This window comes from Moschus berezovskii, chromosome X, assembly GCF_049115385.1.
Source record: "Moschus berezovskii isolate FMDL1 chromosome X, NW_MosBer_1.0, whole genome shotgun sequence".
Classification (NCBI taxonomy): domain Eukaryota; kingdom Metazoa; phylum Chordata; class Mammalia; order Artiodactyla; family Moschidae; genus Moschus; species Moschus berezovskii.
This window is the reverse complement of record NC_142488.1, coordinates 45764657-45790144: the sequence shown is the minus strand read 5'-3', so window position 1 is coordinate 45790144 and position 25488 is coordinate 45764657. Positions and strand designations below refer to the sequence as shown.

The 25488-nt window shown below is 42.3% G+C and overlaps 1 protein-coding gene across 5 annotated transcripts in view; it reads left to right on the top strand.

Annotated features, from left to right (window-relative positions):
• The first annotated feature begins 7877 nt into the window (after positions 1-7877).
• The window catches only part of ARHGEF9 (Cdc42 guanine nucleotide exchange factor 9), a 515595-nt gene continuing 497984 nt past the window's right edge, over positions 7878-25488 (top strand). For 3 of the 5 annotated variants that reach the window (XM_088834154.1, XM_055438785.2, XM_088834153.1), the window contains exon 1: positions 7878-8355. The gene's annotated coding sequence lies outside the window, so the exon portion shown is untranslated. The remainder of the gene's footprint in view (positions 8356-25488) is intronic. The other 2 variants (XM_088834155.1, XM_088834156.1) reach the window with 1 other exon arrangement.

Sequence of the window (25488 nt, the reverse complement as noted above, 5' to 3'; positions counted from 1 at the left end):
GTAGGTCAAGAAGCAACAGTTAGAACCGGACATGGAAAAACAGACTGGTTACAAATAGGAAAAGGAGTATGTCAAGGCTGTATCTTGTCACCTTGCTTATTTAACTTATATGCAGAGTATATCATGCGAAATGCTGGGCTGGGTGAAGCAAAAGCTGGAATCAAGATTGCCAGGAGAAATATAAATAACTTCAACATGCAGATGGCACCACTCTTATGGCAGAAAGCGAAGAGGAACTGAAGGGCTTCTTGATGAAAGTGAAAGAGGTGTGAAAAAGCTGGCTTAAAACTAAACATTCACAAAACTAAGATCATGACACGCGGTCCCATCACTTCATGGCAAATAGATGGGGAAACAATAGAAACAGTGACAGACTTTATTTTCTTGGGCTCCAAAATCGCTGCAGATGCTGATTGTAGCCATGGAATTAAAAGACTCTTGCTCCTTGGAAGAAAAGCTATGACCAACCTAGACAGCATACTAAAAAGCAGAGATATTACTTTGCCACCAAAGGTCCAGATAGTCAAAGCTATGGATTTTCCAGTAGTCATGTATGGATGTGAGAGTTGGACCATAAAGAAAGCTGAACGCTTAAGAATGGATGCTTTTACTGTTTATAATAGCCAGGACATGGAAGCAACATAGATGTCCATCTGCAGACGAATGGATAAGAAAGCAGTGGTACATATACACAATGGAGTATAACTCAGCAATCAAAAAGAATACATTTGAATCAGTTCTAATGAGGTGGATGAAACTGGAGCCTATTATACAGAGTGAAGTAAGCCAGAAAGAAAAACACCAATACAGTATATTAACACATATATATGGAATTTAGAAAGATGATAATGATAACCCTATATATGAGACAACAAAAGAGACACAGATGTATAAAACAGTCTTTTGGACTCTGTGGGAGAGGGCAAGGGTGGAATGATTTGGGGGAATGGCATTGAAACATGTATATTATCATATGTGAAATGAATCGCCAGTCCAGGTTCGATGCATGATACAGGATGCTCGGGGCTGGTGTACTGGGATGAACCAGAGGGATGGGATGGGGAGGGAGGTGGGAAGAGGGTTCAAGAAGGGGAACACATGTACACCAGGGGCAGATTCATGTCAATGTATGGCAAAACCAATACAATAATGTAAAGTAATTAGCCTCCAATTAAAATAAATAAATTAAAAAAAAGAATTGATGCTTTTGAACTGCGGTGTTGGAGAAGACCCCTGAGAGTCCCTTGAATTGCAAGGAGATCCAAACAGTCACTCCAAAAGGAAATCAGTCCTGAATATTCATTGGAAGAACTTATGGTGAAGCTGAAGCTCCAATACTTTGCCCATCTGATGAATTGACTCATTGGAAAAGACACTGATGCTCGGATAGATTGAAGGCAGTTTGAGAAGGGGACAACAGAGGATGAGATGGTTGTATGACATCACTGACTTGATGGACATGAGTTTGAGCAAACTCTGGGTGTTGGTGATGGACAGGGAAGCCTGACATGCTTCAGTCCATGGGGTCGCAAAAAGTTGGACACGACTGAGTGACTGAACTGAATGAACTGAACTGATAAGGAAAGATAAACGTAGAATTTTATCCCTTAAGTAACTAATAAGTTACCCACTTCCCAATTGTCAATTACATAGTGGTCATGTATGGATGTGAGAGCTGGACTATAAAGAAAGCTGAGCGCTGAAGAATTGATGCTTTTGAACTGTGGTGTTGGAGAAGACTCTTGAGAGTCCCTCAGACTGAAAGGAAATCCAAACAGTCAATCCTAAAGGAGATCAATCCTGGGTGTTCATTGGAAGGACTGATGTTGAAGCTGAAACTCCAATACTTTGGCCACCTGATGGGAAGAGCTGACTCATTTGAAAAGACCCTGATGCTGGGAAAGATAGAGGGCAGGAGGAGAAGTGGATAACAGAGGTTGAGATGGTTGGATTGCATCACCGACTCGATACATGCCTTTGGGTAGACTCCAGGAGTTGGTGATGGAGAGGGAGGCCTGGTGTGCTGCAGTTCATGGGTTTTCAAAGAGTTGCACACGACTGAGTGGCTGGGCTGAACTGAACTTAACTGACTGAATTACATAGTCTTCTCAAGCCTAAGGTGATTGCAGTTTCTCCTGGAATTGTTCTATTATCAAAGCATTTGATGGGTATTTCTGTTTGGTTGATATGTTTGGCTGAGGTATTGGGCCCATCCCAAAGATCTGTAAATACCATGGCTTCCCTTCCACCAGTAAAGAGATGTATGGCATATATCTTTCTCCATTGCTTCCTCTCTCCCACCTTCTCAGACTAGTGGTCCCAAACTGATAAGGATTTCTCTCTACTTCTCCTGTGGAGCTCTCTCTAGTAAGTCCTCTATCCCCAACCCCCTCCTCCAGATAAAGTGCAGTAAAGTCTTTCTCTGCACTGTGTTGGCAGGGAGCAGCATGTCTTTCAGGCAAGTCCTTCCTTGCAAGTAAGTGATGAACACATGAAGAGAAACATCTTGGGCCTCTGCCAGGCAGAGCAGAAAGCTGTTTGGGGTAACCCACAGGTTACTGGATAAAAGTCTGGTTATTTACTAGGACCATCTAGAATAGGCCTGAGTCATAGGCGTACTGGCCTTTTGGAGAGGGAAAGTTAGAGAAGCCCTGTATTCGTTTTATACAATTAACACCCTGCAGTCTGCTTCCAAGGAAACTGGTAGTTAAGAACTTGTGGAAAAACATTTGACTGACTTACAAAGATTCTGCTGTACATCTGGTCAGAAGCAGTTTAAGCCAAGGTCAGGAAGAAATTAGGTGAGAGGCTAAAAAGAAATCAGACTGTAAGGAGGAATTATTAGGAAAATGCAAACCCATACTGGAATCTTGGTCTTTTCCTATGATTCTGTTTACATGGGATATCGCATGTGTTTTAAAAAATATATTTCTTGAGTATAATTCGCATACCATAAAAATCCACTCTTAAAGTATACCACTCAGTGAAATTAAATATATTCAGAATTCAGCAACCATTACTGTTATCTTTTTAGAACCCCAGAAGGAAACTCCATACCCATTTCCAGTTGTTTCCTATTTCCTTCTCTCCCCCAGTCCCTGGCAACCATTAACCAAATTTCTATCCCTATTAATTTGCTTTTTCTGGATATTTCATGTAAATATAATCATAGTATATGGCCTTTTGTGTCTGGCTTCCATCACTTAGCATGATATTTTTAAGGTTCATCCATATTTTAGTTCATCCTAAAAGTTGAGTAATATATAGTACTCAACTGTATGGACAGACAACATCTTGTTTGTCCATTCATCAGTTGATAACATTTGGTTTGTTTCAGCTATTATAAATGATGCTCCTATGAACCTAGGAGAGGAACTGTAGGTCATATGGTGACTCTATAATTAACATTGTGAGGAACTACCTCACAACGTATGAGGGGCATTTTTAAGTATGGGACGTTTTAGGTTTATTTTGTGGACTGATTTGGTGAGTATCGACCAGGACTCTACTCTGTGTGTAAGAAGATGAAAATATTAGGTTGGCCAAAAAGTTCATTCAGGTTTCCATTGTATGGAAAAACCTGAATGAACTTTTTGGCCAACTCAATATATGAAATAAATAGTGTTTAAGTAAGGGAAGGGAAGAGGTGCTTCATTTTTGCTGGATCAGGGAGGGCTTCATGGAGAAAGTGTCATTTGGTTAAGCTTTGAAAGATGAATAAAATTTCCTTAGGCAGGTGAAAGGGAGTGGAATAGAGGGGCCAGGGTTTTCCAAGCAGTGGGAGCAGCATAGCAAAACAGCAGTTTTGGAAAGGATGTGACAATGTCAGCTGAAGCACAGACTTCAAATAATGATGAATTTATTAGTAAAGGAAGCCAGGGCTGGATCACAGAAAGCCTCCAAATGTCATGCAAAGGATTTGAGACTATATTTCTAAAGCAATGAAAAGCCACTGTATATTTTTGCTGATACAAGTGACATTTTGGGGTGGGTGTTTGAGGAAACCCAGTACTGGAACACTGTTATTCTTTTCTTAGGATTACTGTGACATTGACTAGAAAATGAAACCAGAGAATGTTAGTGCTATGAGAATATATACTGTGAGGTACTCTGAGTAAAGTGATTGTAAAAGGCCAAAGTGGAGGTACAGAAATATGTTGCGTCTGCACGTGCATGGGAATATGCCATCTCCTTTCAAGAAGATTAAAAAGCTTTGATGCTTTCCTTCCAGTACCATCATTTCTTGATTTTCTTTCTTTTCTTACTGCTTACAACCTCACCATCACTGATTTAACACCTCCCCACCAAAGTGTAAAAATAAAGGGGATGCAGACAGTCACAGAACAGAGGTGTAATTCTAAGAACTATTGAACAATGTTGGAAGGGATCTTCCAGATAGTCTAGAAACTCCCTTATGTTACAGATAGGGAAACAGAGGCTCTGAGTTGGAGCATTACCTACCCAAGGTCACAAGTGAACTGATAGTAGAGCTGGGATTTAAAACTCAAGCCCTTATGTAACTACTTCAGCATACCTTACTGCCTAATTAACATCCTGTAGGATATTTAGAAATTACATAATGTATTGTTCTTTGTTTAAGAAGAAATATACCAACTGAACCCACCACATCATTAAGGTATAGAAGCAATAGATATGGGTTACAATGAGCTAGGCACTCTTTCCCTACTCTGACCACTTTGCTGATCCTTGCTGATGAGTAACATCAGTTAATTCATTCATTAGGTTAGTTAGTTGTCCAGTAAGTAGAAATTTGTTGACTGCCCTTTGCTGTGCATTGTAGTTTAAAATCTGGTAGGGAGTTGGAGCAAAGACACAGACAACAAACTAGGTGAGATAGAATTAAATATGATTATAAAAGTGTATTCATTTTCTTTGGCTACTGCAAGAAATTACCACAAAGTTAGTGACTTAAATTTATTCTCTTACTGTCGTGGATATCAAAAGCCTAAAATTAGTTTTATGGGGCAAAAGCAAGGTGTTGACAGGGCTTTTTCTTCTAAAGGCTCTGGAGGAGAATAATTTCCTTATCTCTTCCAGTTTCTGGTGGCAGTTGGGATTTATTTGCTTGTGGCCTCATCAGTACAATCCTCAAGGTCAGCAGCTTTAAAACTCACTCTGCTCCATCATCACATCACTTTATTCTGTGTGTGTATAAATCTCCCTCTGTCTCCTTCTTATAAGGATACAGGTGTTTGTACTTAGGGCCCAGATGGATAATCCAGGATAGTCTCCCCATCTCAAGAGCTTTAATTTAATTACATCTGCAAAGTCCCTTTTGTTATGTAAGGTAACATTTTATAAGTCTCAGGGATTAGGATATAGATATTTGTGTGAAGTAATTATTCAGTCTACCACAAAATGTATACGTTTTAAAGTTGATGGAAGGCATAAAACACAACTATGGATCTAAGAGGAAGATGACAGAATGAAATATAAGGGCTGGGGAAAGGGTTTTTCTCTTGTTATCACCAATTGCAGAGGCTGTTATCCAGCACAGACATTATTATTGTTATTACCAGCGTGCGTATGATGAAAAAGAAATATGGCAATCAAAATATGTATTCTTACCTATTTTCAAAAGCATGCCTGCAACTTGTGTTGCTCAGTTGTGTCTGACTCTTTGTGACCCCATGGACTAGAGCCCCCAGGTGCCTCTGTCCATGGAATTTTCCAGGCAAGAATATTGAAGTGGGTTGCCATTTCCTTCACCAAGGGATATTCTCAGGGATCTACATATAGTATGTAGAAAGAGCTGGCCTTTGTTTTGAAGTTTCTGATCTGAGCTCATCAAGACAAGCCTGTAGGGACACTTCTGGTGGTCCAGTGTTTAAGACTCCATGCTTCCACTGTAAGGGGCGTAAGTTCAATCCCTGGTCAAGGAACTAAGATCCTACAAAGCACAGGGAAAACTAAAAAGAAAAAAAATGCCAGGCCCTATGGAAAGCATGAAGGGGCTTGTTTTTAAAGCAGGAAGCTAGGCCCTTTCCCTCAGAGTATGGTCATCCAATGGTGACCATCCATTTGCTGGTTCTGCCTTCATCAAGGGCAATGGACCATGTACAACAATGAGAATCAAAGGCAATCTTGGAATCACTATCTTTCTTTCGTTGTGGAAGAGGAAGAGAAATACAGAGCTCTGATTATGGGCCAGGCATAGATCAACCCATTGAATCCTTTCTGAAATACTGGGAAGAAGGTCCTTTCATTAGGTTCATTTAATAGATGAAGAATACTGAAGGTCAAAGGGCTTCCCTCAAAGCTCTGTTGGTAAAGAATCTGCCTACAATGCAGGAGACCTGGATTCGATTCCTGGGTTGGGACGAGCCCCTGGAGAAGGAAATGGCAATCCACTCCAGTATTCTTGCATGGAGAATCCCCATGGACTCCTCTGAACCTGGTGGGCTACATACCATGGGGTCGCAAGAGTCAGACATGACTTAACGACTAAACCACCACCATTGAAGGTCTAAAGACTTGAATGCTTAGCTCATGGGTTTCCTCTCAGTTTGGAGGTGGTGAAGTCTTCTCAGACTCCTATCAGATACTACATACCCTGGAAGAAAGACTAGGAGCAAAAGGAGAAAGTGAGAGTTAGGAAAGGAGTAGGAGGAGTGTAATGTAAGAGAAGCCCCAGATCTGGCTTTTGTATGGAGTTGACAGTCTATCCTGAAAGTCAGGTCCCGTTTCACATCTCCGTGGCAATGTTACAGGATAAACTTGTTCGGTACACCCATTTGTCAAGGATGGTTGCTTTTCAACCTACTGGCGGAATTTCAAGAAAATCCTTTCCAGAGGAGTGCTGCCTCACACAATTCCATCCATTGAACACTGATGTTTTTAGAGTGCTGAAGTGATTCATGTGAGTCCACCCCCGCCCCCGCCCCCTTAGCATGTTATACAGATTCATTAGTATAATTTCTAGCTTGATTAGCTTAACTTCTCTATTTAAAAACAGAGGTGTGTTCACTAAACCCTCCGGAAAAATTCTGAAGTCAGTTCCTTCCACATAGCAAGCAAGGGCTCAAATGTAGGTTTCCTCAGCCAGGAGGTGGGATATCTAAGAGGCAATGTTCCTTCGTGTTCTAGTACACATCTGGCGAGAGCTGAAGGAAAGCAACATTCAAGTCCTCCTGCCCACCACACTTGAGCTGTGGAGCTGTGTCTTTTCCCAACCATCCCAAGCTTGTAGGCTGGAAGCACGCCAGCTAAATTTTCAAAAAGATAGGGGGGAGGTGGTTTAAAAATGCCCACTGTGATTAACAGGCGGGGAATCTGCCCTCCTGGGGATGTTGTAATTGCCAGGAAATTTGGAGTAGCGGATTGAATGGATCCAGGAAAAGGTTGTCGACAGTCCGTCGCGCCATCCTACCCCACCCTCTCCTTCCCTCACAAATTGCCGGGCCTCCCGGGGGCGTGAGATGGGGACTCCAGGCCAGGGTGTGGTGGTCCGTACGGCTGCTCTCCGGCGGCTTCTCAGAGAGGTCGGGAAAGGGGAGGATCCCTCCTTAATCTGTCTTTCCAGCCTTTGGCTCCAGAGAGGTCAGACATTTGGCTAATGAAATGTTTGTGTTACATCAGGTATTGATGGACCAAGTCAGTCTTCGCGACCCAAGCACACGGCAGGGCGGGGAGGTGGGTGGCATTAACGAGCAGCGAGTTTGACGCTCTGCCACTCACCCTAGCTCAGGTACCTCCGCCTCCACCCCCTGGAGTATCTAGGCTGCCCAAGTCCGCCCCTGGGAGGGAGTGTGCGTTGGCCTTCAGCCAGCCTTCTCCGTGCTGGCAGCAGAGTTCCGATCTGAACTTCAGGGTTGGGGCCCCTCCCTACCACTCCCACTCACTTTGCTCGCCTCTAAGGCTCCATCTTCCGCCAATTGTGACCCAAGGAACCCGCCTCCCTGACGCCCAGTAGCTGGCGAGCAGCAGCGCCAGGAGAGGCTCAGTTGAATGCAAACCTCCTTGACCCCTAGCTGACGCCGCACGCACCTCCGCCAGATCTCTCCGGCGTGCCGGTAACCTGCTGAGAGCGACTGCGGCCTACAAGCGAGGCGCAGCTGGGGCCAGGGGCTGTCACAGCAACCGGTGGCGGGATCTCTCTTTTGGGCTGCCTAGGCGGCGACCAGCAGCGCTCCCTCCGCAGCGGCGCCCCTTCCGAAGCTGCCTCTGTGCTATCCTCCGCCGGCCCCCTAGCCCTGCGGCTCATCAGTCCAACTCCTGGCTACGAGGGACGGGGACCCTCCATCCAGCCTGCCGCTCTCCTCCAGGACGGGGACCCTCCATCCAGCCTGCCGCTCTCCTCCAGGCCTGACCCGTAGCGGAAGGAGCGCAACCTAGGTGAGGACCCACCCACCCCTAGGTCCAGTCGTCCAACGGAGCGCTTCTACCACTCAGTGCTTGCATGGTAACTCCCACTGTAGGCGCTCTGCGGAACTAGTGCCTTGTGCCGGCCAGGGCAAAGGCCCACTTTTGCCACCAGCTTGGGGAAAATGCCCTTGGGGACAAGGGCTACCTGGGGAGCCTGAAGGGACCACTGGGGCATGCCAGGATAGGTAGTTGAGCAGGAGCACCTTCCTGACACGACTCAAAGCTTAACAGTTTGCATGGTTTAACAATTGAGCTTACAGATTTAGGGATGTAAGGTAGCTGAGTTCTACTGTGGAAATGGGATGGGGAAATGAGGAAGAAAGATGGGGGAGGTAAGGAGCCAAGGACAAGGTTGGGGAAGCTACCAGTAGCAGTGTGAAGCTACTGGCTCCCCTGAGGACCAACACTTAAACATTTGGCCACCTTGGGGTGTTGTGCTCAGTTCAGCCTTTGCTTGTGGTGTAAGGGGCTTGAGGCCACAAGGTAAGTGCACTTCTGTTGGTCCAACTCTCCAGGCAGAGACCGAATGACAACCTCTCGTTATAAATGTCATGATTTTGTGGAAAATGAGGCCAAGCTCAATCTCCCTATTTGCAGGAAGGTGAAATCTTAGTGGGTGAAGGATAGTCTTTCAGTGAACCATTTTGAAGGAGGGAAAGTAGAGCAGGGATGTTCTCTTCAAATGCCTTCAAAGCTGTTATGTGGAAAAGAATTATTTGTCTTAAGTATCTCTAGAAAGGAGAACCTAGGATGAGTCAGATTTCAACAGAGTGGAAACCACCAGGAGGCAGGATTAAGCTTATTATAAAGAAACTTCATTCTAACAGGGAAGGAGGAGTATTTTTATTGTGTATCAGGCAATTTGATAAGTGCTTTATATAAATTATCCCATTTAACACCTAGCAAGGTTTGGATATGTCCAATGATAAAAAGGAATGCCAGGAAGTAGTGGAGTCTCTGCTCATCTAGGCTGCAGCTCTTTCAGTTCTTAAGATGAGGTTTGTGACAACCATCTATTCATTTGCTGGGGCTGAAAAAGGCTTGTACAAGAAATTGGGAGAGTCTATCATTCATTCATGTCGTGACTTTAGAGAAATCCCATCATGTCTTTGGACTTCAAGTCCCTCTTCTGTAAAGTCAGAGAATTAGACTTCACTGGGTTACCTGAAAAAAATCCCTTTGACCAGTAAAAATAAAATTGTAAAAAAAAAAAAAGTGGGCTTTAGTTTTTTGCACTTTTGAATTTACAGGAGTTGTAGAATTGGATCTCCACAACATCTTGAAGATGGACCCCTAAAGGAACTAAAATGCTTCTCCCTTCTTTCACTGGCTGAGGTGTGACTCTAATGTCCATCCAACAGATAGACTTTCAATGGCTGTAGTGTTTCCCAACAGCCAAGGTCTCTGAAGAGTAAAAACTCAGGGCCTCCTTTGATGTTGCTTGGATTGTCCTATGACAACTGCATTGCTTTCTAGTCACTGAAAAGGCATTTGCTTTGTCTTGTTTTGCAAAAATGCAGAGTGTCTGCTGGTGTGGTGTGTTGTACTGAGCAACTGGAGATGAGGGTAGAGATTAATGAATGAAATAGGCTCTTTCCCTTAGAGAGCTTCAAGTCATTTATGGGAAAGGCAGGTACAAGGATCACAGACCATATTATAAGGCAGAATGTTGCTTTGAGGGGGGTGTACGGAAAAGGCAGAAATCATGTAGAGCCATAAAAATACACTAGGTTAGAAATTTGGAAGCCTTAGATTCTAATCTTGGCTGGTCACTTAAGGTAGGTCAGTCCACCTTCTGAGGCCTGAAACTTTAAGACTTTCTGATATTAGATGAGAATTTCTGGTTTGGGTGGGTCCTCAAGAGGCATTTGTGATGGGCCTTGAAGTGCTCTGGGTAGAGTTTACGGTAACAGAGGAAGACAGCAGAGACTGGGATAAAATTCCTGGGCACATGAAAAACATGTGTGCCTTCATGGATATGTTGTTGTTCAGTTGCTCAGTTGTGTCCTACTCTTTGCAACCCCATGGACTGCAGCACACCAGGCTTCCCTGTCCTTCACAATCTCCCAGAGCTTGCTCAAACTCATGTCCATCGAGTCATTGATGCCATTCAACCATCTCATCCTCTGTCATCCCCTTCTCTGCCTGTCTTCAATATTTCCCAGCATCAGGGTCTTTTCCAATGAGTTGGCTCTTCATATCAGGTGGCCAAACTATTGGCACTTCAGCTTCAGCATCAGACCTTCCACTGAATATTCAGAGTTGATTTCCTTTAGGATTGACCGGTTTGATCTCCTTGCTGTCCAAGGGAGTCTCAGGAGTCTTCTCGAGCACCAGAGTGTGAAGGCATCAGTTCTTTGGTGGTCAGCCTTTTTTATTGTCCAGCTCTCACATCTGTACGTGATTACTGGAAAAACCATAGCTTTGACTATCTGGACCTTTGTTGGCAAAGTAATGTCTCTGCTTTTTAATACACTAAGTTTGTCATTGCTTTACTTCCAAGGAGCAAGCATCTTTTAATTTCATGGTTGCAGTCATCATATGCAATTATTTTGGGGCCCAAGAAAGTAAAGTCTGTTTCTGTTTCCATTGTTTCCCTATCCATTTGCCATGACATGATGGGACTGAATGCCATGATCTTAGTTTTTTGAATGTTGAGTCTTAAGTCACTTTTTCACTCTCCTCTTTCACTTTCATCAAGAGGCTCTTTAGTTCTTCTTCACTTTCTGCCATAAGGGTGGTATCATCTGCATGTCTGAGGTTATTGATATTTCTCCCAGAAATCTCAATTCCATCTTGTGATTTATCCAGCCCAGCATTTCACATGATGTACTCTACAAATAGGTTAAACAAGCAGGGTGATAGGATACAGCCTTGACATACTCCTTTCCCAATTTGGAACCAGTCTGTTGTTCTGTGTTTAGTTCTAACTGTTTTTCTTGTTCTTGACCTGCATACAGGGTTTGCAGGAGGCAGGTTAAGGTAGTCTGGTATCCCCATGTCCTTAAGAATTTTCCACAGTTTATTGTGTTATACACAGTCAAAGGCTTTAGCAAAGTCAATGAAACAGAGTAGATGTTTTTCTGGAATTCTCTAGCTTTTTCTATGATCCAGAAGATGTTGGCATTGATCTCTGGTTCCTCTGCCTTTTCTAAATCCAGCTTGTACATCTGAAAATTCTCAGTTCACATACTGTTGAGGCCTAGCTTGAAGGAACTGACAGCTAATGGCTAGTGTGACTGCTGATCCAAAAAAGGGAAATAGAAATTGGGGTTGCAAACAGAGCCCTCAAACACTAGACAGTTTGGACCTGCTCCTGGAAAGTCAAATTTAGCAAACTTGCAGCCATGCTTGGTTTTTGAGCTGGGCAGTGCCAGTGAACAAATACCGTGACATTGTGTAGTCTCCCGTAAAAAACTATGCCTTGCCCAATCTTCATTCTACTCAGAAGTTCAAGGAATGGCAGTGCTTCCCTGTCTAATGGTAGACAGTACGTCCTAATGACAATGGAGAAGAAACACCATAGGGCTGGAGGTGACCCATCCTTGAGATGGCTGCCAATGAATTGCAAATGGTCTGGCCCTTTGCTAGGAGTGAGGGTGGTCAGCCTTGTTGGCTGCTGGGGGATGGAGGATGACACTGATGGACTGAGTGTAATCCTCACTGTCTGACTGAGGCTGAAGGACATAGGGCACAGTGGAGACTTGGAGAAGGGCAAGGGAAGACAGTCTTCCAGATCATGTGACTTGACTTAATGGTGTATCCTCTCCAGAAAAAAAGATTTTGGAAACCACCAGTGGAATCAAGAGTAGATCCAGGTTTCTGATGTGTCTGGTGATACTGAAGAAGCCTAGCCAATCCTGCTACAGAGCTGGAAAGAACTTTTGCCTAGGAGTCAGGAGACTTTAGTTTAATCAAGTCTCTTTCCCTCTCTGAGCCTCACTTTTTCCACTGTTATGGAAGTAGGGGAGGTCTGCCTCATTGATTCTTTAGGTCCTTTCTAGCTCTAAAGAGCTAGGAAAGATATATAATTTGTATCCCCCATGGATGAATCCAGAGAGACTTTGTCCAGATTTGAAGTTATAAAACTGGGATTCATTGTGAACTGAAGGCTTACAAAACAATCTTTGTATTGCAGACTGGGACTCCTTGTCCTTGTTAGAGGAAGGTCAGAAGGTGTGTCATTGAGCTGAATTCTTAGGATATTTCCTTTTTCAAATCCACTTCCTTTTCCATCCTCTACCAACAATTCTTTTTCAGATTTCCAGTGACCATTGCTCTGCCTTTAGCACCTGGCACATTGGACCTTTTTTTTTTTTCTATTTCTTACAGAGGGGAGCTTTTGAGCTCTTTGCCTTGTGTTTACACAGTGAACCTCAGAGCCATGGTCATCTTCTCTTTCTTAGAATCCAACATACGCAACCTTGTCCCAGTTGACTCAACTGCTAAGTCTTTATAGTCAATGTTAATAATATCTTTTGTCTTTTATTGAATTTTAAAATATAAGTGTAATTCTGCAGCTTACTTTGAAATGCATCAAAAGATAAGAAAATACAGTGCCAGACTGGGCTCTATGCTACACAGCAATGGATGGGATGGGGGGGAGGAGAGGGAGTCTAGGGAAGGATGGGGTGTATGTATAATTATGGCTGATTTGCATTGTTGTATGGCAAAAACCAACACAACATTGTAAAAATAAAAAAAAAACTTTACAAAAAGACTTCAATCAAAAAATGGATAGATGGATTAATAAGTAGATAAATGAATAATTAATAAATGGATGTGAAATCAATAGATAAATGAATGAACGGCAAACAGATAAATAAAATATGGGGGGAAATAAGTAATGTACAGTTAAAAGTGCTATGTGCTCAATTGCTCAGTTGTGCCCGACTATTTGTGGCCCCATGGACTGTAGTCTGCCCTACCCCCCCAAGCTCTTCTGCCCATTGAATTTTCCCAGGCAAGAATAATGGAGTGGGGTGCCATTTCTTTTTCCAGGAGATCTTCCCAAACCAGGGATAGAACCTGCCCCTCTTGCATCTCCTGCATTGACAGGCAAATTCTTTTACCACTAGTGTCACTTTCTTATCAATTGCACTAATGGTGAAGAACCCTTCTGCCAATGCATAAGATATAAGAGATGCAGGTTCGATCCCTGGGTTGGGAAGAGCGCCTGGAGTAGGGCATGGGAATTCACTCCAGTATTCATGCCTAGAGAATCCCATGGACAGAGGAGCCTGGCAAGCTACTGTCCACAGGGACTCACAGAGTTGGATACAACTGAAGCGACTTAGCATGCACGCACCTGTTTATTGGGAAGCCCCAATAAACAGTCATATTGCAGACAATTCAAACTTTATAAATGTATACAGAATAAAAAGGAAAAGCTCCTTACATCTATATTTTCCTACCAGAGGTAAATATAGTTTGCAGTTTTCTGTGTATTCTTCTAATCCTTTTTTCTATATGTGTCCAAAACTATATACATCTATATCAAGCTAATACTGTTGCTTTTAAATTTAAATGGATCACACTTTATAGCTGAGTCAGTAATTTGCATTTTTGACTTCACAATATATTTTGGACATCTCATTTCAGTATATGGATCTACCTCATTTTTAAAAACAGCTACATATTTCATAGTATGGGTATACCATAATGTATTTAAATATTTCTTCTGATGTACAGCTAAATGATTTCCAGTTCTTTCCTATGACACATAAGGCTTCAGGATACCTCTTTGGTTATTTTTTATGTACATGTGAACATCTATTTCTGTAAGGTAGATTCCTAGAAATGGAATTGTTGTGCCAGAAGAGTTATGCTTTAAAATTCTGCCCCTCCCCTCCAATATTTCATTATGGATATTTTCAAACATACAGATAAGTTGAAAGAATTATACAGTGAACACCCATATATCCACTACCTAGAGTCTACCATTAACATTTAACTATATTTGTTTTATCACATATTCCTCTTTCTATACATTCATTAAGTCATCTTTCAAATTCTGTACATTGTACAAATGAAATATGGTATTTTGAGCCATATACATATTCCTTACTATTGCAGAGGTTAAGCACATAAAAATACACTTATTAGCAATTTATATTTCTTTTCTGTAAATTTTCTTTTCATATTAGTCCTCATTTGTCTGTGGTAGCTTGTTCATATTTTGCTCGTGGTTCTGTGAAAGCTCTTTATTTTGTCTTATGCAGTATATGTCTTGTGCAGTGATGATCTTGCAGAACTCAGAGTTTTTACAAAAACTATTTGGCTGATTGAAAATTCCTTCCTTTCAACCCGTCTCACTATTTTCGTCCTCAAGCTGTCATAATTTCTCTCCTGGACAATTTGTTTAAAAACAAATCTGATGGTATCACTCTCCTGTTTAAAACAAATCTGATGATGTCAACAGTCCAACAATGTAGAACATAGAACAAGCTATTTAGCCTTAAGTCTAACTCTGTCTGACAACAAACTGCCTCTCTATTGCTATCCCTTCTACTCTAGTTTAAAACTCCTGAATTCAGCTAAATTTAGCAACTTGCTTTTCTTCATATGCACACCAAAAATTTTATCCTCTTTTTTTTTCCTCAGGCCTTCCATCTGAAATATTCTGTACTCCTCCCATCTCCACATGATTAAATTTTGTTTATCCTTTAAGGCCTCTTCCACATGGTCATCCCAAAGTCCATTCCTTCAAAATGCATGTACTTCAGAGGAAATGTACACTCTTCTCTGAAGTTTCAGCCTCTCTCACTCTCTCCCTCCTCTTCCCCATGCTCCACACCTGAACTAGCTATTATACTATCTACTTAGTTACATGCATAAAAAAGTATTACATTTTTCTGTTTTCTTTTTCTTTAAAGGCCTTAAACATTAGGTGCTCAGAAAATTAAGAAACGGATGAATTTAGCCTGAAAATAAGTGCAGACCCATATATCTAAAGAAAGGAATTTCCATATCTGCCTTGGCATTCTTGGTGTATCTGAAGATTTTTGGGTGGAGTGCAATAGAGGCATATGGAAGGATAGAACAACTTGGAATGTTTTTAGTGCTGATTGATGTCCTTTCTCTGAGATGGATGATGTAAGAAGTACAGCTTAGTGATGAAGGTTATGGGTGGGAACCACAGAGCTATTTCTAAGCTGTTAACACTTTGGGCACTGCTGATTTGCCGAAGTCAATCTGAATGTAATGTGGCTAAAACTACTTTGTTATGTCATCTTAGACAGACTGCTAACACACTCTGAGCTTCAAGTTCTCATTGGTCAAACAATGGGAAAATAATACCTATTTTGCCACAGGAAGGAGCAAATTACATGATCTGTGGAAATATGCAGTTTAAAAAGAACTAAAATACTACATAAGTTTGAAGTATTTCTGATTCTTGTGGTGTTGAGTCAGGAGGCCTGAGTTTGAGGCATTACATTTGACAAGTACTTTGCTCTTTCTTGGCTTTGGTTTGTCATCTATACAACTTGATTAGACTAGATTTGTGATTTTCAGCAAAGATGTATTCCATGGAAGCCCAGTATGCTCCCAGTGGAACTCCTTGGGCTCTTAGATTATCTTCTGGGTTGGTACCCAAGAGATGGTCTAGACTAAGCTATTTATTCTTTGAGTTCTGATGTTCTTGGTTCTGCCTCTCTAGTGGCTCTACCATCACTGCAAAATGTTGTGGTAATGAATCTATTCAGATAGATATATTCCAGATATTCCTATCTGAACATCTCTCACACTTCTTTTGTGAGAAGGTCTTTACTGTCTCCAGTTTTCTGCCAGGGCCTGTGGCCTGTCTCTTAGGACTGGCTATTTTTGGAGCTTGTTCTCAGATACCAAAGCCATTGTTAATGCTACAGTTGAGGGCTGTGGGGACAATGGCCAGTGGAAGAAGGAAGGAAGGCACAGACTGAGTTCCCAAGTGCTTTGTGGAAGCCCCCTTGACCACGACCTTTTGGGTTATGAGTGGGAAGAGCAGCATCAGTGAAACAAGTAGCCTTTGAAGGTTCACTCCCCATTCCCCTAGTTTGATTCTCAAAGCTTACAGCTAGCTTCAATTAGCTTATAGTTGCTATCTGAAGTCACTCTTGGCTTTTGGACACAGAAGCAGATAGTACTGGCCCTTGCCTAAAACCTAAAGCCAAGCTCTCAGTCTAGCTCCCAAGGCATCCTTCTAAACTAGCCTATCTCTCCTATTTTTCCATCCATTTATTAGGTAACTGGATCCTAATAAACCTAATTGAGGACCACCCTCAAGTAAAATGTAACTGAGCTCTAGAAAACCTCGTTAATGACCATTTGCAAACAAAACACCACAGTTTGTTCTGTTTCAGAAAGGCATTTTCCTGATTTAAAAAAGAACGAGGAGGGAAAAAATGTAGTCAACAGTTTGAAATTCCTCCCAAGTATATTTCAATCCAAGTATTGACCATGTAAAGACTGAGGAGAGAAACAAAAGGGGAAGAAAATGATTAAAAAAAAATAGATGGATGAGGGAAGGTGGGATGAAAATCAGTGAGTGATGCAGGCACTCACAAAGGTAAAATTATGTTTTGAAGTGCTCTTTACCCCTGTACCTTCACAGCTATGATCTGAATGAGAGGGAAATTATTCATAATAGCTCGTCAGAAGCAGTGATCAGAGTGCCATTACCCCAGACTATCTCTGGTCTCCCAGAAGTAACCCCCTTAAACAAGCCATTTGTTAACTTTTTCCTTGGTTACCCATCCCCCCAACCTGCTTGTTGATATCTTGATGCTTTCATAACTACCATTCTGTAAGCTACACTGGGGTTCAGGAGGACAAGAGAATTGGGATGTTGGACGATGAAAATGGGTAGGGAAGTTTGGACCCTCGGGCTGAGGACCTTGAAGCTAGAAGTGGGAGAGTTTATATAGTTAGTACTCTGTTCTTCCTGTCTCTGGTGATGGGGGGTTGTTGGGAGTTGGGGGTAGGGTTAGAGGACAAGTGAATGTAGACTAAAGAAATTGGGTCATGAACATTGTTGAAGTCAGATAATCCTGAAGCCTGATTTTAGTCAATAGCTTCCATCACTTTTTTCCTAGCCCCAAACCAGTGATGAAGGCACATTTGCTTTTCTTTTTCTTAGTCTTACCATTTTTATTCCTGTGGAGGAAAATGAGAAATAACCAGGGGGATAAGACTTGGGAGGAGGGTCGGGTGAAATAAGAGTCAGCTAGGGTTTCAGAGAAGAGCTGATAATCAGGACAGTGGGAATGGATTTCTGGAGCTGAACAGGGGCTGGTGGGCAAAGTTTCCCTGCTTGTCTGTCTTGGCTTCTGACAGAATCCTGAGCAGGAAATGGGCTGTACTCATATTGTTCTCCAAGGTTGGAGGACAGGTGCCTTGTGACTTTCTCCATCTGCAAAAGTAGACAAAGGGCTGATGGGAAAGCACTAGGCCCTGTGTCTGGGGTCTCTGCTCTTCCCATCCCCAATTTTGATTACCAGCCCTCCTTTTCTTGTTTGTGTGTGTGTCTTGATTTTATTTTTTTCTGGTATGGAAAACATTAGACCTCATGAGTCCTGAGAGTCTGATTCCAGGAAATAAGGGGTGAAGATGGGTGAATGTGGGGCATAGTGCCCAGCTTCAAGGTATTTTAATTGCCTGCTTCATTTGCTTCATCCCTTTCCCCTTAGCTCCCAAGTGCCATAGCTCCACAGTTCCCTGTATTTTCTCTTTCCCCTTCCCTTCTGTTCCTCCCCTCAGTTAAAACCCAATTTCTTCCATGCCATTTGATCTCAGCTAGATTTTAGGAAATATCCTGTGATTAATTCATACTAAGGTGTACTTGATTGATTTACAGCCATCTTTTCCCACCCCATTCTCTCACAGACTAGTTCTTCCTCTCTGATAGCAGTGTCTGGCTATCATTGGTGGACGTTCCTGGCCTCTGGCCCCCATTCTCACTTCATAGTTCAGTTCTGTTCAGTCACTCAGCTGTGTCCGACTCTTTGTGACCCCATGGACTGCAGCATGCCAGGCTTCCTTGTCCACCACCAACTCCTGGACCTTGCTCAAACTCATGTCCATCAAGTCTGTGATGCCATCCAACCATATCATCCTCTGTTGTCCCCTTCTCCTCCTGCCTTCAACCTTTTCCAGCAGCAGGGTCTTTTCCAATGAGTCAATTCTTCACATCAAGTGGCCAAAGTACTAGAGCTTCAGCTTCAGCATCAATTCTTCCATGAATATTCAGGACTGATTTCCTTTATAATTGACGGGTTTGATCCTTGCTGTCAAGGGACTCTCTCTTCTCCAACACCACAGTTCAAATCTGACTTCATAGATAGGGAATAAATAGAGCATATTTTTCTCTATCGTCAGGTTATTCATCTGTAAACCAGGATAATAGTAACTACCTCATCAGCTTATTACGAGAATTAAATGAATTTTTGTAGTAAAGCACTTGGAACAGGGCCTTACACAGAGTAAGCCCACAATTAATGTTAGCTGTTATTAATTCTGTCATGAAAAAAGCAGTGTGGTAGTATGAAGAGAGCACTGGATTAAGTGTCAAGAGTTCTAGTACTGGCTATTCCACTCTCTTGCTATGTCTCCATCAAGTCCCTGATCCCTCTGGGTTTTAGTTTCAGTTTCACTACTGAGCCATGAGGAATGGAAGCAAGTTATTTCTAAGGGCCCTCATAGCTCTGTCATTCCTAGTTATAAAATTCTAATTCCCTAAGGACAGAGGATACTTGGTCAAGAGGTTGAGGTAAGAGCAGGATATATAAATTGCCTGGGTAGTAAGCCTTCCACAGAGTAAAGGTTTTTGCTTGGTACTGGCATTAGAGCTGCCTTTAGGCTGTTATAAGTTGACATATAAGCCAGAGAGTTTTAGCTGTAGACAGAGAAGCTGCAGTAGCTTCAGAAGTCCCCTGTATTTAGTTATATAAAGCCTTAAAAATCCTTATATGTAGGCAAATTCACAAGAATCTTACTACCCTAGGGGTGTATGGGAGCTATCGTCCAGAATATAAACTTAATCTCTTAGAATGTCATTCTCACTTCAAGCTTCCCTGTAATCACCTGTCCCTTAGTTCAAGATAGAGTTGGCTGGGCCACTCACTGTTTCCCAGAGAGAAACACTGGGTTATATATGTGAAACCTAGACTGATTTTCCCTGGGTTGAGATCTTCTCCTCACCTCTCACTATATCTCCCTCGCCAGAACTCTGAGGCTCTTTACCTTCCTAGGCTTGGGATGTGAGAGAGATCACTAACCTAATAATGAGTCTAAGAGGAAGTGGAGCATTTTGCTGAAACTTTGACTTGACCTTTGGTAATGAACGGGATGAAGATAATCGCGATGGTGTGATCACTCACCTGGAACCAGACATCTTGGAATGTGAAGTCATGTGGACCTTAGAGAGCATCACTACGAACAAAGCTAGTGGAGGTGATGGAATTCCAATTGAGCTATTTCAAATCCTGAAAGATGATGCTATGAAAGTGCTGCACTCAATATGCCAGCCAATTTGGAAAACTCAGCAAGGGCCACAGGACTGGAAAAGCTCAGTCTTCATTCCAATCCCAAAGAAAGGCAATGCCAAAGAATGCTCAAACTACCGCACAGTTGCACTCATCTCACACGCTAGTAAAGTCATGCTCAAAATTCTCCAACCTAGGCTTCAGCAATATGTGAATCGTGAACTTCCAGATGTTCAAGCAGGTTTTAGAAAAGGCAGAGGCACCAGAGATCAAATTGCCAACATCCGCTGGATCATGGAGAAAGCAAGAGAGTTCCAGAAAAACTTCTATTTCTGCTTCATTGACTATGCCAAAGCCTTTGACTGTGTGGATCACAATAAACTGTGGAAAATTCTGAAAGAGATTGGAATACCAGACAACCTGACCTGCCTCTTGAGAAACCTGTATGCAGGTCAGGAAGCAACAGTTAGAACTGGACATGGAACAACAGACTGGTTCCAAATAGGAAAAGGAGTACATCAAGGTTGTATATTGTCACCCTGCTTATTTAACTTATATGCAGAGTACATCATGAGGAATGCTGGGCTGGAAGAAGCACAAGCTGGAATCAAGATTTCCGGGAGAAATATTAATAACCTCAGATATGCAGAGGACACCACTCTTATGGCAGAAAGTGAAGAGGAACTCAAAGGCCTCTTGAGGAAAGTGAAAGAGGAGAGTGAAAAGGTTGGCTTGAAGCTCAACATTCAGAAAACGAAGATCATGGCATCTGGTCCCATCACTTCATGGGAAATAGATGGGGAAACAGTGGAAACAGTGTCAGACTTTATTTTTGGGGGCTCCAAAATCACTGTGGATGCTGATTGCAGCCATGAAATTAAAAGACGCTTACTCCTTGAAAGGAAAGTTATGACCAACCCAGATAGCATATTAAAAAGCAAAGACATTACCTTGTCAACAAAGGTCGGTCTAGTCAAGGCAATGGTTTTTCCCATGGTCATGTATGGATGTGAGAGCTGGACTGTGAAGAAAGCTGATCGCCGAAGAATAGATGCTTTTGAACTGTGGTGTTGGAGAAGACTCTTGAGAGTCCCTTGGACTTCGAGGAGATCCAACCAGTCCATTCTAAAGGAGATCAATCCTGGGTGTTCATTGGAAGGACTGATGCTAAAGCTGAAAGTCCAATACTTTGGCCACCTCATGCGACGAGTTGACTCACTGGAAAAGGGTCTGATGCTCGGAGGGATTGGGGTAGGAGGAGACGGGAACGGCAGAGAATGAGATGGCTGGATGGCATCACCGACTCGATGGACATGAGTTTGAGTGAACTCCGGGAGTTGGTGATAGACAGGGAGGCCTGGCGTGCTGTGATTCATGGGGTCGCAAAGAGTCGGACACGACTAAGTGACTGAACTGAACTGAACTGAATGATCGGGACAGAGTTTTCTGCACTAATCTTTTCTTGCCTATAACTAGAATTTGTGTGTCAACTTCCTTTCTGTTGAGTCAAGAATGAATGGTATACCCTGGGGTCATGATGTATCTCAGCTTAGAATCATAGGAAAAAGTTTTTCCTACTTCTGTCTTTTAATTCCGCCCCCCCCCCCGAATGTTATGTAGCAAAGTAATACAGACCGCTTGGCCAGTCTTAAGACTGTGGTGGAGAAGCAGCTGCTCTGTCTGAGCCCATGCTATTCCTGTGACAGAAGCCCGCAAATGTAAATTAATCTGCAAAGGTAGGAATGAGCTACTCAACCTCTTTCCCTTATGCAGAGATGAACCTATGGAAGGTTAAAGGTTGGAGTTGGTTTGGGAGAGTGTTTGGGTAAAAAGGAGAGCAGGGTGGGAAATAGTAAGACTAACTTTTAGACAGTCAGCATTTATTGAAGGTCAACTATGTGCTTAGCCTTGGACCAGGCAATGTTGTAGAGGGGAGGAGAGACTCAGGATGGGTGGAAAGAGATTACTGGGGAGGTCAGAGGGGCAAGGACCCTAGCCCAGAATTCTTCACATCTAAGACGTCCTCACTGCACTTTTGGAGCAGCAAATGATAGTTAAGTTATAACCTGTGTGATCTTAATATTCAGAAAATCAGAAGAAGTAAAAATCACTTCTCACTGATGTGGGCCAGTGAGAACCTTTGTAGGGTATGTAAGAAGAAGCAAGGATAATATTCCAAGCAGAGTGTAGGGCATTATGGCTGAACTGTGAATAAATGTTTATCCTCTTCATCTGTTTCACCATCTAGGACAATATCTTCATTTCTTTCCCTACATCTCTTACCCTCTCTTCCTCATGTTCTTTGACTGAACAAAAATGCAGCCAACACTTGGAGATGCCTCTTTGGGAGTCAGGCAACACTACAGCTTTGTGAACTGGTCCATGTGTCTCTTGGTCATTATATTTCACTGTCCTGGAACATGCAATAGAGAAGTTTTGAAGGTGGAAAAAGCCTCTTATTCTCATCTCATCCATCAGAAGACAGAGAGAAGAAGCAAGAACTATAATCCTGAAGCCTCTAGAACGAAAACCACAATCACAGAAATCTAACCAAAATGAACATATGGATCACAGCCTTGTGTAACTCCATGAAGCTATGAACGATGCCATGGAGGACCACCTTAGAAAAATGGACATGGTGGAGAATTCTGAGAAAACGTGGTCCACTGGAGATGGGAATGGCAAACCACTTCAGTATTCTTGCGTTGAGAACCCCATTAACAGTATGAAAAGGCAAAAAGATATGACATCAGAAGATGGGCCCACCCAGGTCGGTAGGTGTCCAATATGCTACTGGGGAAACATGATGCCAAGTTGTGGATATGACAGATGAAAGTAAAGTGTGATGCTGTAAAGAACAATATTGCATAGGAACCTGGAATGTTAAACCCATGAATCAAGGTAAATTGGAAGTGGTCAAACAGGAGATGGCAAGAGTGAACATCAACATTTTAGGATTCTGTGAACTAAAATGTTCACTAACTAACTAAATGAACTAAAATCAGTGAACTAAAATGGGCAGGGATGGGTGAATTTAATTCAGATGATCATTACATCTACTACTGTGAGTAAGAATCCCTCAGAAGAAAATGGAGTAGCCCTCACAGTCAACAGAAGTGTTCAAAATGCAGTACTTGGGTGCAATCTCAAAAACGAGAGAAGGATCTCAGTTTGTTTCCAAGGCAAATCAATCAACATCACAGTAATCCAAGTCTATGCCCCAGTCACTAATGCTGAAGAAGCTGAAGCTGAATGGTTCTGTGAAGACTTACAAGACCTTCTAGAACTAACACCAAAAAAAAAAAAAAATGTCCTTTCATCATAGGGGATTGGAATGCAGAAGTAGGAAATCAAGACATACCTGGAGTAACAGGCAAGTTTGGCCTTGGAGTGCAAAATAAAGCAGGGCAAAAGCTAATAGGGTTTTTTCAAGAGAAAACACTGGTCATAGCAAACACTCTCTTCCAACAACAAGAGAGGCCATTCTATTCATGGACATCACCAGATGGTCAATATCGAAATCAGATTGCTTATAATATATTCTTTGCAGCAGAAAATGGAGAAGCTCTATAGAGTGAGCAAAAGCAAGACCTGGAGCTGACTGTGGCTCAGATCATGAGCTTCTTATTGCAAAATTCAGACTTAAATTGAAGAAAGTCGGGAAAACCACTAGGCCATTCAGATATGACCAAAATCAAATCCCTTATAATGACCTAGTGGAGGTGATAAATAGATTCAAAGGATGAGATATGGTAGACAAAGTGTCTGAGGGCTTCCCAGGTGGGGCTAATGGTAAAGAACTCACCTGCCAATGCAGGAGGCATAAGAGACATGGGTTTGATCCCTGGGTCAGGAAGATCCCCTGAAGGAGGGCATGGCAACCCACTCCAATATTCTTACCTGGAGAATCCCATGGACAATAGAGCCTGGCAGACTAGAGTCCATGGGGTTTCACAGAGTCTGATATGACAAAAGCAACGTAGCATGCACACACACACAGAGTGCCCGAAGAACTATGGACAGAGGTTCACAACATTGTACAGGAGGTGGTAACCAAAACTTTCAAAGGAAAAAGATGCAAACTGGTTGTCTGAGGAGGCCTTACAAATATCTGAGTAAAGAAGAGACGTCAAAGGCAAAGGAAAAAGGGAAAGATATGCCCAACTGAATTCAGAGTTCCAGAGAATAGCAAGGAGAGATAAGAAAGCCTTAAGTAAACAATGCAAAGAAATAGAGGAAAACAATAGAATATCAAAGACTATAGATCTCTGCCAGAAATTTGGAGATACTAAGGGAATATTTCATGCAAACATAGGCACAATAAAGGACAGAAACCACAAGAACCTAATAGAAGTAGAAGAGATAAAGAAGAGGTGGCATGAATACACAGAAGGCCCATACAGAAAAAATCTCAGTGACCCAGAGAACCACAATGGTGTGGTCTCTCTTCTAGAGGCAGACATCTAGGAGTATGAAGTTAAGTGGGCTTTAGGAAGCATTATCTGGAGCAAAGCTTGTGGTCGTTATGGAGCTCCAGCTGGGTTATTTCAAATCCTAAAAGATGTTGTTAAAGTGCTGCACTCAACACACATGACTGGAGAAGGTCAGTTTTCATTCCAATCTCAAAGAAAGGCAATGCCAAAATATGTTCATAGTACCATACAACTGTGCCAATTTCATATACTAGCAAGGTAATGCTCAAAATCCTTCAAACTAGGCTTCTACAATAATTGAACTGAGAACTTCCAGAGATACAATCTGGGTTTAGAAAAGGCACAGAAACCAGAGATCAAATTTCCAATCTTAGTTGGATCATAGAAAAAGCAAGAGAATTCCAGAAAATATCTAATTCTGCTTCATTGACTATGCTGAATCCCTTGACTGTGCAGATCATGACAAACTGGAAAATTCTTAAAGAGATGGGAATATCATATCACTTTACCTTCCTCCTGAGAAGCCTGTATGCAGGTCAAGAAGCAACAGTGAGAACCGGACATGAAACAATGGAGAGGTTCAAAATTCGGAAAGGGGTACATCAAGGTTGTATATTGTCACCCTGCTTACTTGTAAGCAGAGTACATCATGCGAGATTTCTGGCTGGTTGACTCACAAGCTGGAATCAAGATTGCTGTGAGAAGTATCAACACCCTCATATATACAGATATTACCACTCTAATGACAGAAAGTGAAGAAAAACTAAAGAACCTCTTGACGAAAGTGAAAGAAGAGAGAGAAAATGTTGGCTTAAAGCTCAATATTCAAAAAACGAAGATCATAGCATACGGTCCCATCACTTCATGGCAAATAGATGGAAGGAAAGTTGAAACAGTGACAGATTTTATTTTCTTGAGCTCCAGAAACTGTGCAGTTTGTGACTGCAGCCACAAAATTAAAAGACGCCTATTCCTTGGAAGAAAATCTATGACAAACATAGTGCATTAAAAAACAGAGACATCACTTTGCCAACAAAGGTCCGTATAGTCAAACGTATGGATTTTCCAGTTGTCATGTACAGATGTGAGAGTTGGACCATGAAGAAGGCTGACTGGAAAGAATTGATGGTTTCCAACTGTAGTGCTGGATAAGACTCTTGAGAATCCATTGCACTGAAAGGAGATCAAACCAATCAATCCTAAAGGAA